Raw genomic sequence first — 12,464 nt, forward strand, 5'->3', positions numbered from 1 at the left:
AAAACTTTACAGAAGTATGTTTGTATAAATAAATAAATAAAGGATGAATGAATGAATGACTTGAATAACAAAATCAGGATCATCCAAAGTCTCAACACGATGGAATAATGGGAAGGATCTAACAAAATAAAATGTAGCAGGCGTGAATGTAAATCATACCTAGGTCTCAGTAAACTAGAACTGGATGGGGGAGGAATTCAGCATATCAGCAGGATATCTGAAGAAAGGGTTGGGGATTTCATTTCACTGCTCAATAGGCATCAGCAAGTCATTCAGGCTGCCCTGTTGTAGTCTTAGACTATGCTAGTAGATGAATACTGTCCAAAACGGGGCAAGATACTATGTTCAGATACAGATTCCTCATTTTGGAGTGGATCCAAACAGGGCATCTAGCTGGGTAAACAAGACATAGTGCCTGTCCCTAAAGGATGTCAAATGCAATGCGGTGAGTGGGTCAAATGAATGACTCCAGTTCAAGGAATCTGCAAGTTTAGCCTTGGAAAGAAAATGCTTAGAGGAGCCATTCAATATGGAGGGAATATAATTTTAGTTACCAAATATTTGAGGATCTGTCATATAAAAGAGAGATTAAATCTGTTTGGTATGGGAAAATTAGAACCAGTAAGTAAACTTCACTGGAGTTTAGCTCAATGTAAGGGGAAAAAGTTGCTCTTTAGCTGCCTATTAGCAGATCCATTCTCAATGGGAGTGATAGTGCCCTCAAGTGGATGAAAATTGACTCTTGTGGGGAGGGGAATGATATTACAAATGGTTTCTAGCTCTCCTCCCAGCAAAATCTTATTCCTTAGTACTTAATTTCCTATGTTGAGCTTTCTTAGGTATCATGTGAGCAACATTGTCACTGACATCGAAGATACACAAATGTATGTAAGATCAGTACTACAAAACTGTGGTAAATAGATGGCTGTGATTGGTTGACTGTCTCAATTGATTGCTCCATCTCAAATTTATCTTGTAACTGGTGGCCTGCTTCTGTGATTGGCTGCCATTGGCTGCCTTGAGGATGATGTCTTTGTTTGATCCTCATTGCTGTTACTTGAGCTTCGAGAATTAAATAAAAATGGCTTATATTACTGTTTAATTTTACAGAAGTTATTCAACCCATTAGCTATGTCAAATGCTGAAAAGAAAGTGTCAACAGTATTTGAATAAATGTCTAGCATCCAGTTAAAAGCATTTTTCCATATAAAGCAAAAGTTAAAATTTAAGAAATTAATTTTTTTCAATTGTTTTACTTTTGATGAAAAAAATGATTTGAATAATTTATAAAAATTGATTACATTGCTATTATGTACTTCTAAAATTGCTAATATGTATATATATATTTGAAAACAATTCATAAGTAGATAAATTATACTGTTGTTCAGCAAATACATTTATAGAAATAAATGTTAATAGCTACTATTCAACTAAACTTTTAACTTAAAATTTTATTTTGTTGTTCTTAATCCTTCATTGGATAAAAAGAATAAGCTTTATACTTATTTTTCTGATGTATAAAGCACAAATATACATACAATATACATTATTATATCTGTGGTATTTAAATTTCCTGAGGTGATTAGGCAAAAATATGTCTAAAAAGGCTATTTAGGGAAACAATAATTTTTAAAAAGTCGAGAAACCCTGAATTAAAGCAATCTAAGCATTTTGGCCTAAAAACATTTTGTTGTTTGTTTGCAGGATGAATTCCATCCGAAATTTGAAAATAAGAATGGCTTTATTCATATTTACTTCTTGTCTTCTTGTTCTCTAGTAACAGAAACTTCTAGTAACAGAATCGCTTTTCTACTTTTGAGGTCACAATCCCTAGCTCCAGTGGTGGTAGATGAACCAGGCCTGGCTAGCAGTAGATATATCACATGAGCCAGGACAGTTAGAGTTAATCCTTGGACTTTTGCTGGAACTGAGAAGAGGACATCTTTTTCTGTAGGGGTTACATTTGTCAGGTTGTGAGCTGGAAGCTGTTGGAGTCTCCCTTTGCCATAAGCTGGGGAAAGCCTAGCAGAGAATAAAACCAGCCCTGCAGAAAGCGGAGCCAGAGAACCAAAGGAGAGAGACAGTATTCAGTCTACCATTGAAAACCTAGATCTAGTCATCTGAAGCTATCTGAATCCCTGGAGCTCCTTGTGCGTTTTGTGGCTTAAGCCAACTAGAGATGTGTATTTGTCGCTAGCAACCAGAAGGGTTTTCACTTAGTAAACCTCCTCTGGCCAGTTCCTCCATTCCATGACTCTTTGTCCACAGTTCAAGAACTCTTCTTCGGTTTCTCACCCAAGTCTGCTTTTCCCACTCGGAGTCTTTGACCCGATCACCTGTTCCTTCTCAAATGCCATTTCTGGAGAAACTGTTAACAGTTCTTACTGAGTACTGTTTTGAATCTGAAACACTAAGTCTGTGGCAGTATTTTTGGTGCCACTGGTTAAAATGTGAATTACCATTTATTTGAAAGAATGTGTTTTATTTCTTTTTTGATGACACCTCCATATTTGCCATATATTTAGATATATATAATCGACAAGAGAAAAATTCTGAGACGTTCCAAATTAAATTATAGTGGATGAAGAGTAAGAGAAAGAGACAGGAATAATTAACTAGTTAACAGCTGTGGGCCAACTAACAAAAGACACTCATTTTCCTGGAGCTTTAAATCAACCTCTAGGAGTATACTGGCTGATCACTACACGCTACTGCATCCTGCATATGCAAGACCTTTTCAAGATTGTTGCCTGTAACCAATCAATAGGAGTCAATATTTCTTCCTTACAGACTGTATACCTATAACAGACTGTCTCCACTCTATCTTTTCCCACCCCCACCCTCCATCAGTAGCCAGTACAAATTCTTTCAAAACAACTTACATCTTTCTTCCTCAAAATGTAATGTACAAAAGTTCCTGTCAGCTCCAGGACAGCAGGCATGCTTGTCTTTTCCACTTAGCTCTGCTGCTGGTGGTTTAGATTTCATGCCTCAGACCTGGTCCTTTTCTGGCTAGCATTAGCTCAGTAAAACCTTTCTCTCAGAAAAACTTTTGACTGTGAAGGTTTTTGTTTAACATATCTATGTGACATTCTATTATTATCAGCTCACTTATTAAGTATATATCATCAGGTTACTATGTACTGAAAGGCAACAGACATGAATCTATATTTATGAAATTCTATTCTGACCTTCATGAAAAATGCCTATTGCATTTATTATAGATAAACAGGTGAAACTGACTTAGATAATTATATTAAAAAATGTCTTTCACAAATACTTTTTAAATTGAACTATAATATATTGGCTAATATATTTTAGAATTTGTAAGGCTATAATCAGTGCATTCACTAGCAACTAAAGCTGTTCAGTATTCTTCATGAGTATTCCATTCAATAGTCCTGTATTCAATAATTTGAAATTCAATGACTTCCAGATTTTCCACCCTACTTCCAAAGAGAGAAAGAGAGAGAGAGAGAGAGAATGAAAGAAAGAGAAAGAAGGATAGAAGAAAAGAAGGAAGGGAGGAAGGGAGGAAGGAAGGAAGCAAAGAAAGAGAAAGAAAGGAAAAAGAAATTAGAATTCATTAGGCAAAGATACTAGCAACAAAAGATGCATTTCATTCTCTGGCTGTCTAATCATCTAACATTGTCCATTTCTCTGGGCAAAAATCATGTATCATTTACCAGCTTCAGTAACTGATAGTCAAAAATAATATGGTTAGGGAGATTTAATTCACTAGGAAGATTGAGGTTGGTGTACATTACACTTGAAGACATACAAAAAGGAGATTTAGGAGACATCTGAAGATATGGGCCTGGGACAAGGGGCCAAGGTTTTGAATACAAATTCAAAGTCAGCAGAAACTTGATTGTGAAGGCTCAGAAAATGGCTGGATTCTCTACAGAAGAGAGAGAAAAGCAAAAGGTCCTGTAGAAAGTCTAACATCAAGAAGAGAAAGAGAGCCTAAAAAACATTTGAAAACAACAAAAAAATCTAGTCCAGCATCAAAAAAAAAGACAAAGAACAAAAAGCCACATTGCGAGTGCTAGTATCTTCACAGCTGCTGAGAAGGTGGGAAAGGAAGTCTTATAATTGAGGCAATCTTTGTTTAGGTTATATGTTATATGTTAAGTCATCTAGTGGGTAGGGCTTCATTTTGATCCTAGTTGATAGAAGACAGATGTCTGGCATCTGGTTCTGTGACCAAGTATGGTCATCGTTTTACAGCAGCTGGCAGTCATGCCTGGCCTAATCTCTGTGGGGGATCAATGACTTGCCAACAGTTGTACATCCAAATTTGGGGGGAGTGGGGATAGTATGAAGTATTTCATCTAAATTACATAGAAGGGAGTTTTATTTTGTTTTTTATTGGTACATACTTCGGGTACCAATTAACTACACCTATCAGCCAAATGGGGCTGAAGGCTCTTAACTATCGACTTCATCCACTTCAGAAGCCTCCACTGATTTAACAAATAGACCAAGTCCATCGAGAAGAATAGCTTTGAATTGTCTATAGCCAAACCTCTGAGATTTCCCTGTATCCACCCCACCCTGCTCCAGCTTCTCCACTTTATTCTGGTGCTTTCTTTTGTGGCTGTGTCAAAGTTTAATCCTCTTGTTTAACACTCTTTAGGACTCTCCTACTCATTTTACAGTAAGACTCAAAGTCCTGAGCATTACATCCAGGGTCCCTCATAATTGCTCCTTTGTCTTTGGTGCTTTACTTCCTGCCACTTATCTCCAAGCAAGACCTCAAAAATTCAGTTATTCATTTACCTTCATAATTTTTGGCATACCTAAGTACCAAATGAATTATCTACTTAATATTTTTTAAACAGATCATTTTTTAAAAATTCAAATAAATGTTTTTAAAAAGAAAACTTTGCATCTCTACCAAAAATAGCAAGGTAATTTCAATTGCCATAAAGTGAAATGTGTTTAACTCTACCTACACAATGCTGTCAGCTGAAGCTCTGAGTTTAAACCTATACTTAAAAAGGAGATTAGCAAATGTTTCAGAGGTGTTACACACTGGAACCAAAAAGACTTTCTCCTTATAAAAGAAAGCGGACAAAAGAATTGGAAAGAGTCTAATTCTATCACTATATAATGACTTAACTGACCGTGCATCACCTAAATCTGAATATTAAGTGTGATGTGTCCTACGCTTTGGGAAACACCACTTACTCTAGTCTTCACAAAATGCTTACAGTTTCATGCCTCCTTATTCTTCCATGCCTAAAATGCTCTCCTCTCCTCATGTGGTTGATTCCTCTAGCCCTTCAAGACCCCGGGAAATCGTCCCTGATATGCTCTTCCAGCTGAAGTGTGATGCCCCTCCTTTGTGCTTGCTCAGCATCTCATTGCCTGTATCAGAGCACACAACACTATATTGCAATTAGCAGTTTGTCTGTCTCCTCCACTAAACTGAAAACTTCTTTAGGGCAGGGCTAGGTCATTCATCTCTGAAACTTCAGCCCTGTATGACAATTCCTAGTCACGCACTGCATGTTTATTGCTATAAACATGAATAAATGAATAAACAAATGCATGAATTGAATAATCAAGCCATAGAAGTATATTGACAACAGTTCTCAAGTTTTGGTTTGTGATGAGAATTAGTTGGGGAAACCTGGTAAAAATCCAGAGACCTAGGCCAGGTCCCAGCCTGCTTCAGTGAGCTGGGACTCTATAGGCTTTATTAGCTCTCCAGGAGATTGTAATACGCTAAAAGTTTGAGAACCTTTTCAGGTGAGAAACAGGTTTAGAGAGGTTAATCTATTTGTCCAAAGACTTACGTAAAACTGAAATGGGATAATTTGTCGTTGTTTCTGAAGGTTTTTAATTCAGTCTTTATAATATGCATGAAAAGGCTACTCATCATGGCAATGTAAAGCTATGTTTCTCTTCAGTACTCCATACGTAAACCCATCTACTTCTCATTTGTTTGAATCAACGGTGAAGAATAAAGTCTGAAAACTAGCCACCATCTTTAAAAGCACAGATCATTGTATATTTTAATTTAACACGGGTTTAATGGAAATGTCATTCTCTTCATGTGTTCAGCAGATCTGAGCTCAAAACATACAATATGCTAAAAGAAAATAAAGAAGGAATATAACATTTAAATTTTAAATTCTGTAAAACTATAGGAGACTGAAAACTGTTATTCTACCACCTGATTTACATTTTATAGCAAAGAAAAATCTATTATTTTATAGGCAGTACCCAATGGTTACAGACTAATTAGAAAAGCAGGTGTTACAGCCTAGACCCTGGCACTAGTTTAGATTTTGATTTGACAATGTTATTTTTGCAGATGAATCAGAATAAAACTCTGTGAAAATAGAGAATCTGGAAAAGCCAAAGAATTATGAATGTCCCATCTACCACTTTAATACTGTACAAGGTTTAGTAGAATCCTCTAAGATATAATGATCTACTTTATATTACTAATTTACATTATATAATCTTTATGAAGAGAGGCTTCAATCACTTGTTTGTGCTGAGCTAGGGCTAGAGTCCAATACAAAAATTTTCTTTCTGAAAAAGTAAAATAAAATCATAGATACAGACTACAGAATGGTGGTTACCAGAGGAGAAGGAAGGTGGGGGGAAGATAAAGAAGATAAAGGGGGTCAAACACAAAATGACAGAAGGAGATTAGACTACAGGTGGGGAGCACATAACAGAGTATACAAATGCTGTATTATAAAGTTGTACAACTGAATTTTATATAATGTTTTTAACCAATGTTACGCCAATAAATGTAATAATAATTATAAAAAAATTTTCTTTCTGGTCTTTAGTAATTGTGAAGCACTTGGTGGTATAACCTTTCTCCCACCTTTTTCTGCTTTCTTTCCCTTCTGACAGTCTTTACTGTTTTGCTGTCATCTTTGCTTCTGTGAGTCCTTCCATTACTCAGTGATTTTGCATGTACTGAAGATGACAATGCGCTAATACTTAATGTTTATATAGCCTTTACATTAGCCGTTATTCTTAGTGCTTTATATATTTAACTCATTGGATCCTATGAAGTATTATTACTTCTATCTTACAGAACCAGAAATTTGAGGAACAAAGAGTTTAAGTAATTTACTTAAGGCCACAGTGCTAGTAAGCGGCAAAGCCGAAATATGAACCCTGGCAGTCTGCTCCACAATCTGTGTCCGTAACCATTATACCATGCTACTGACTCCTATGATTATCTCAACTCTGTACCTGATATCTAATAAAAATATATTCAACTTATATTCAACTACTTGCTAATTATCTCTACCTAGAAGACTAACAGACACCCCAAATATACCATGTCTAAGCCAGAACAATATTTTTCACCTATTAAATCAACACTAAGAGTCAACTCTTTTCTTTCTTCCTGTAACTTCTCATATCAAACCCATCAGCAAATGTTATTGGTCCTACCTCCAAAATATATCCCAACTTTGACTACTGACCACATTTACTGTTGCTACCCTAATCCAAACCAGCATCATCACTCACCAGGACTACTGTAACAACTAATTAACTTACCTCTAGAACTTCACTCCTGTTCTCTTCTCCCACTAAGGTACCAGCCTAGTGACTTTTTTTCTCACACCAACAACCAATTGTCCCTACTCAAACCGATTGTCCAATAATTCAATTCAATGATGACACTACCGAAAACTAGCATTAGATCCCCCATGTTAAGGGAGGCTGTGTCCCACAAACTGCCCCTACTTCAAATGCCAGTCCTGAGTCCTGGGCCACCCTTACTTCTGACTGACTATACATTGGGGGTTCCTATGCCCCCTTCCTTAGGTTCAGTAATTTGCTAGAATGGGTCATAGAACTCAGAAAAATATATATATTTTCTGGTTTATTATAAAGAATACAGTTCAGGAAGAGCCAAATATAAGAGATGCATAGGACAAGGTATGGAGGCGGGTAGGGGGAGGATTTTCAGAGTCTCTATGCCCTCTCTTGGTTGTGTACCCTCCTAGCACTTTGATGTATTCACCAACCTGGAAACTCTCCAAATCCTGTCATTTAGGGGTTTCGGAAGTTTCACTACACAAGCAAGATTGATTAAATTGTCGACCATTGGTGACTGATCTCAACCTCTTGGCCCTCCTTTCCCTGGAGGTAGTGAGTGGGGGATGGGATTGAAAATTCCAGTGCTCAACTCTCTAATAACTCCTTGGTCTTTTTAACAACCTGCCTCATCCTGAAGCTATCTAGGGGTCCTCGGCACACTAATCATCTAATTAGCATACAAAAGACACTCAACACTTCAAGGGTTTTAGGAGCTTTGGCCCAGAAATCTGGGACAAAGACCGAATATATATTTCCCCTATACCACACCACTCTAATGTTGAAATGTGATCTTAAATATGCATACAGCTTTGTATCATGTTGTTTTCTGTGCTTTTAAAAAACTTTTGTTATGTATAGCAAATACAGAAAACTGCATACAACAGGTCAGAAGAGAGATCCTTGCTCACCACCCTAGCAACATTTCCTGTGTCAAGTGTCTCCTATTTACAATCCCTCTTCTCCCAAAAATAACTGCTATCCTGATGTTTAAGATAATCACTTCCTTTTCAGTTTATCACTTAAACATTCTTCCCTGAACACTATTGTTTTGCTTGTTTTCCTTTGGTATTTTGATAGGATTGTTAGGTCTTTTTCTTTCTAAAGAATCCCTTACTCCTCTTTTTTTCTTTTTCTTTGGAACTTATTGGTTGAAATACCAGATTGTCTTTCATTTATTGTAACCTGAATTTTGTTTATTGCATTCTGTGGAATAATTTAACATGTTTTTCTGTCCACTTAATTTTCTGTAAATTGATGGCAGGATCACCTTGTGGTCAAAATTATTGCATTTTTGTTCAACAAGGGCGCTACAGACAAATGTAAGAGACCAGGAGACATTTGCCAATATCTAAAATAGGAGGGAGAAAAAATAATGACTATATCTGAAGATCCAGTTAACGATGAATACACAAGACCTTTGGAAAGTTTTCTCTATTAAAATATATAAGAAATTTGAAAAAAGATACACTTGTTTGTGGCTATAAAAATTTGGATGGATAAGGTAGATTGGCACACCATTCAAACTTCTTTCAAGCTTGCCTCCTTGTACTATAAATCTTGAAAAGTCAAAAACTACATTTCCAGACATTCTCGTACTTTTTAAGGAAGGTATGTTTAAGTTAGATTTGGAAGGTGAAAGTAGAACAAAAGTCTTTTTCCTGCTGCTTTATTTTTTTTATCTTTGGCTGGCAAGCATGGTGGTGAATATAATAGTATTTTCTGCAGCAGCTTTCTAGGGCACAGTCATTGATTTATGGGTGTTGAGTAGTTGGTGCTACAGTAGCTTCTTGATCTTGAATTGTAGCTACAACGGTGTATTCTTAACTTCAGTATCTCCAGTTGCAGGGTCTTGATTTTTCATCATCCTGACAGGTAGGGGCAATGGTAGCAGCTCACTTGACAGCCTAGTTCTTCACTATTATCCTGGGACTCATTTCTGATGGCCCAGGCTAAAGCCCACTCCTCCAGCCTTTTAAACAGTTTTCTAAGCACCAATTCTCTATATTAATTCCTCAGATATTTAAAGTAGCCAGATCTATTTCCTGCAACTGAATGCAGATTCATACAATAATTAGTAGATATAAAAATTCCCCAAATTAACCTATACAATTAATCCCAATCAAAATTTTAAAATAATTGAACAAAATGTAAAATGTATATGGAATTTAGGTCTGTAAATGTCAACTTCGAAAATTAAAAAAAAGTAATCACCTTACAATATGTTTAAAATATTGAATGTTTTAATTTAATAATTGATGATGCTAGCTGATAGGCCTATGGAGGTTCATTATATTATTTTTACTTTTACGTGACTGAAGTTTCCGTAATAATGTAAAAAGAATATTCAGTCTGGTGTTCAAAAAGTTAGGTTGGAATTATAAATTTGGGACTCGTCAAAATAAAAATAACGTTTAAAGCCATGGGATTGGATGAAACCATTCAAAGAGAATACATGTACAAAACAAGATTAAAATGTGAGCAACTCTAATATTTAGAAGTCAGATAAAGAAGATAAAGTAGACTGAGGAAAAGCCGTAAGGTATGAGGAAACCAGGAAGAGAGATGTTTTGGAAGTCTAGAGAAGAAAATGTTTCAGAAACGCGGAAGTGGCCAAGTGTGTCAAATGCTACCTAAAGACTAAAATGAGAACTGAGAATTTATCTTTTGGATTTGTCAAAATGGAGGTTTAGAGAATTGAAGAAATTTTGCTATAAAGGGGAACACAAAAATTAAGCAGAGGTCAAAAGAAATTTTTTGTTTTGTTCTCTTTTCAGATACCTGATACTAAGGCATATTAGTGTACTGGTAGGATGATCTAGCTGAAAGGGGGAAAACAGATACAGGAAGAAAACAATAACAAGAATCAAGGTCCTGAATGAAATAAACAAAAGTACAAGTAGAGGGAATATTTCTTCCATGTGTAGTAGGAGTGAAGGCAATATTTATAGGTTCAGATAAATGTAGATGGATAGATTTGGTGGAGGGAAGATGAGGTTGTTTGTGCCTATTTTCACACCTTTAACTCTCTAAGCCTCAGTTTCCTCACCAGGAATATGGGAAGTACCTACCTCATAAGATTTCTGTGTATCCAATGATCAAAGAGCTAACACTAAACATTAACCTAGTGGGAAACTGTTGTTAATCCTGCTAGTTCGATTCTCCATTAACAACAAAATAATCAATCTCTCATTTTGCATTTAATAAAATACCGCAACTAAAAATAACTATAATGGATGTAACCTAATGGGACTGCATGTGTCAGAGAAGGTTTTCTCAGAAAGTTAAATGAAGTGTAGACAACTTGACAAAGGTGGGTGCTAGAGGAAGAGTTTAAGGAGGTTTAGAAACAAACAAAAATCCACTGTGGCTATCAATCAAAGGCCAGGATCACAGTGCTCTTAAGAAATCAACATAATATAAATATTCTAGCTCTTGCTGAAGCAGACTCAAGTCCAGCGGAGACGTGAAAACATTTCGTGAACTTTGAATAGACCATAAACTATATAACCAAGGAGGGCAATCAGGTTTGCCCTTTCTTGCCTACTCTATCAACAGAAGCCATGTTGAGTACTGAGTAAATTACTAAGGCTTCTTCAAGTTCAGCAGTAAAGTGTCCAAGCCAGTTAATTCTATTTGCAGTAGACACTGGGCGCACACAGGAAATGGTAGCATGTAAGTTACTCTTTTGTCATCCTGGAGCTAAGATAACAACTTAGTAACTATTTTTTAAAGTAAAAAAAAAAAAAAATCTTTTCAGTTTTAAAAAAAAGACTTGTATATAAATATTGGCAGAAGCATAACTCTAATAAAATTAGCACTTACAAAATAAGCATAAGCAGCCAGAGTCAAAAATAAAAATATTATTTTCTTACTGTTAGAAAAGCTTTCATGATTTTCAACACGGTGCAAGTCTTAAAAGTTACAAAAGAACAATAGAGAAAAGAGGGAACCAAAGGAAAATAAGAAATAACCTGGAATATTTTCTGAAAACAGGTGTATAAAAGGTGAGTAAATGACAGGTTATTTACATAGAATCCTGTGTTTATGTAAATAATCAGAAAACATCATATGACTAGGAAATTTCAAATACCTCCCATATAACATGGAGGAAGGGGGAAAAATTGTTCCCGAACAAAGATATAGTTTCAAAAGGGGAGTATTTCTATATATATTGTAATATTTCTATAGCACTGAATAGTGTTGGCAGTCATTTTGATCTTAATCCTTAGCACAGTGACCCACATAGCTTAACAGTACAAACACCCTTTCCTGTATTAACTCGACTCATTTAATAATAGAAGCAACATTGTTTTTTGAGAACTTATCAACTGTAACACACCGGGTACAAATTCTCCTTTGATTACCCAGTTAAGAAAGGTAAAGTTTATCCAACTGTGTCTCGCTAGTTAAGTTATGCCAAGTTATATATTTTTAGTCTGTTAAACAGATAAAAGAAGTAGGGTAATCGAGTACACAGGTCTAAACTGGTTAGCCATCTGCAAAACTTGCAGATTACCGGGTCCCGTTCCCAGTTCGACTGAATCGCTTTTTAAGCGGTAGGGCTGGGGGATGCATTCTAAAAACGCTCCCCAGACATTCCAAACCATGGTTCTGAAACCTACGAAACCACCTAACCTTGGAAAGCAAAATTAGCTTCATTGTTTTTGACAAAGTTTTGACAAAACGTTTTGGTTAAGGGCTCACTGGCCGAAGGGGAAATTCTTAAGTATTCAGATGACCGTTCCAATCTACATCATCCACCGAGCCCGGAGCGACTAAAGAGGTGAACACACGCTGGCCGCCCCAAACGTTTCCGCAAAGGTGAACTGGCCCTTTCCTCTGAGGGGAAAGAACTTGGGGATCAGACTCGATGGAGA

Source organism: Pteropus medius, unplaced genomic scaffold, assembly GCF_902729225.1.
Source record: "Pteropus medius unplaced genomic scaffold, Ma_sr-lr_union100, whole genome shotgun sequence".
Lineage (NCBI taxonomy): Eukaryota > Metazoa > Chordata > Mammalia > Chiroptera > Pteropodidae > Pteropus > Pteropus medius.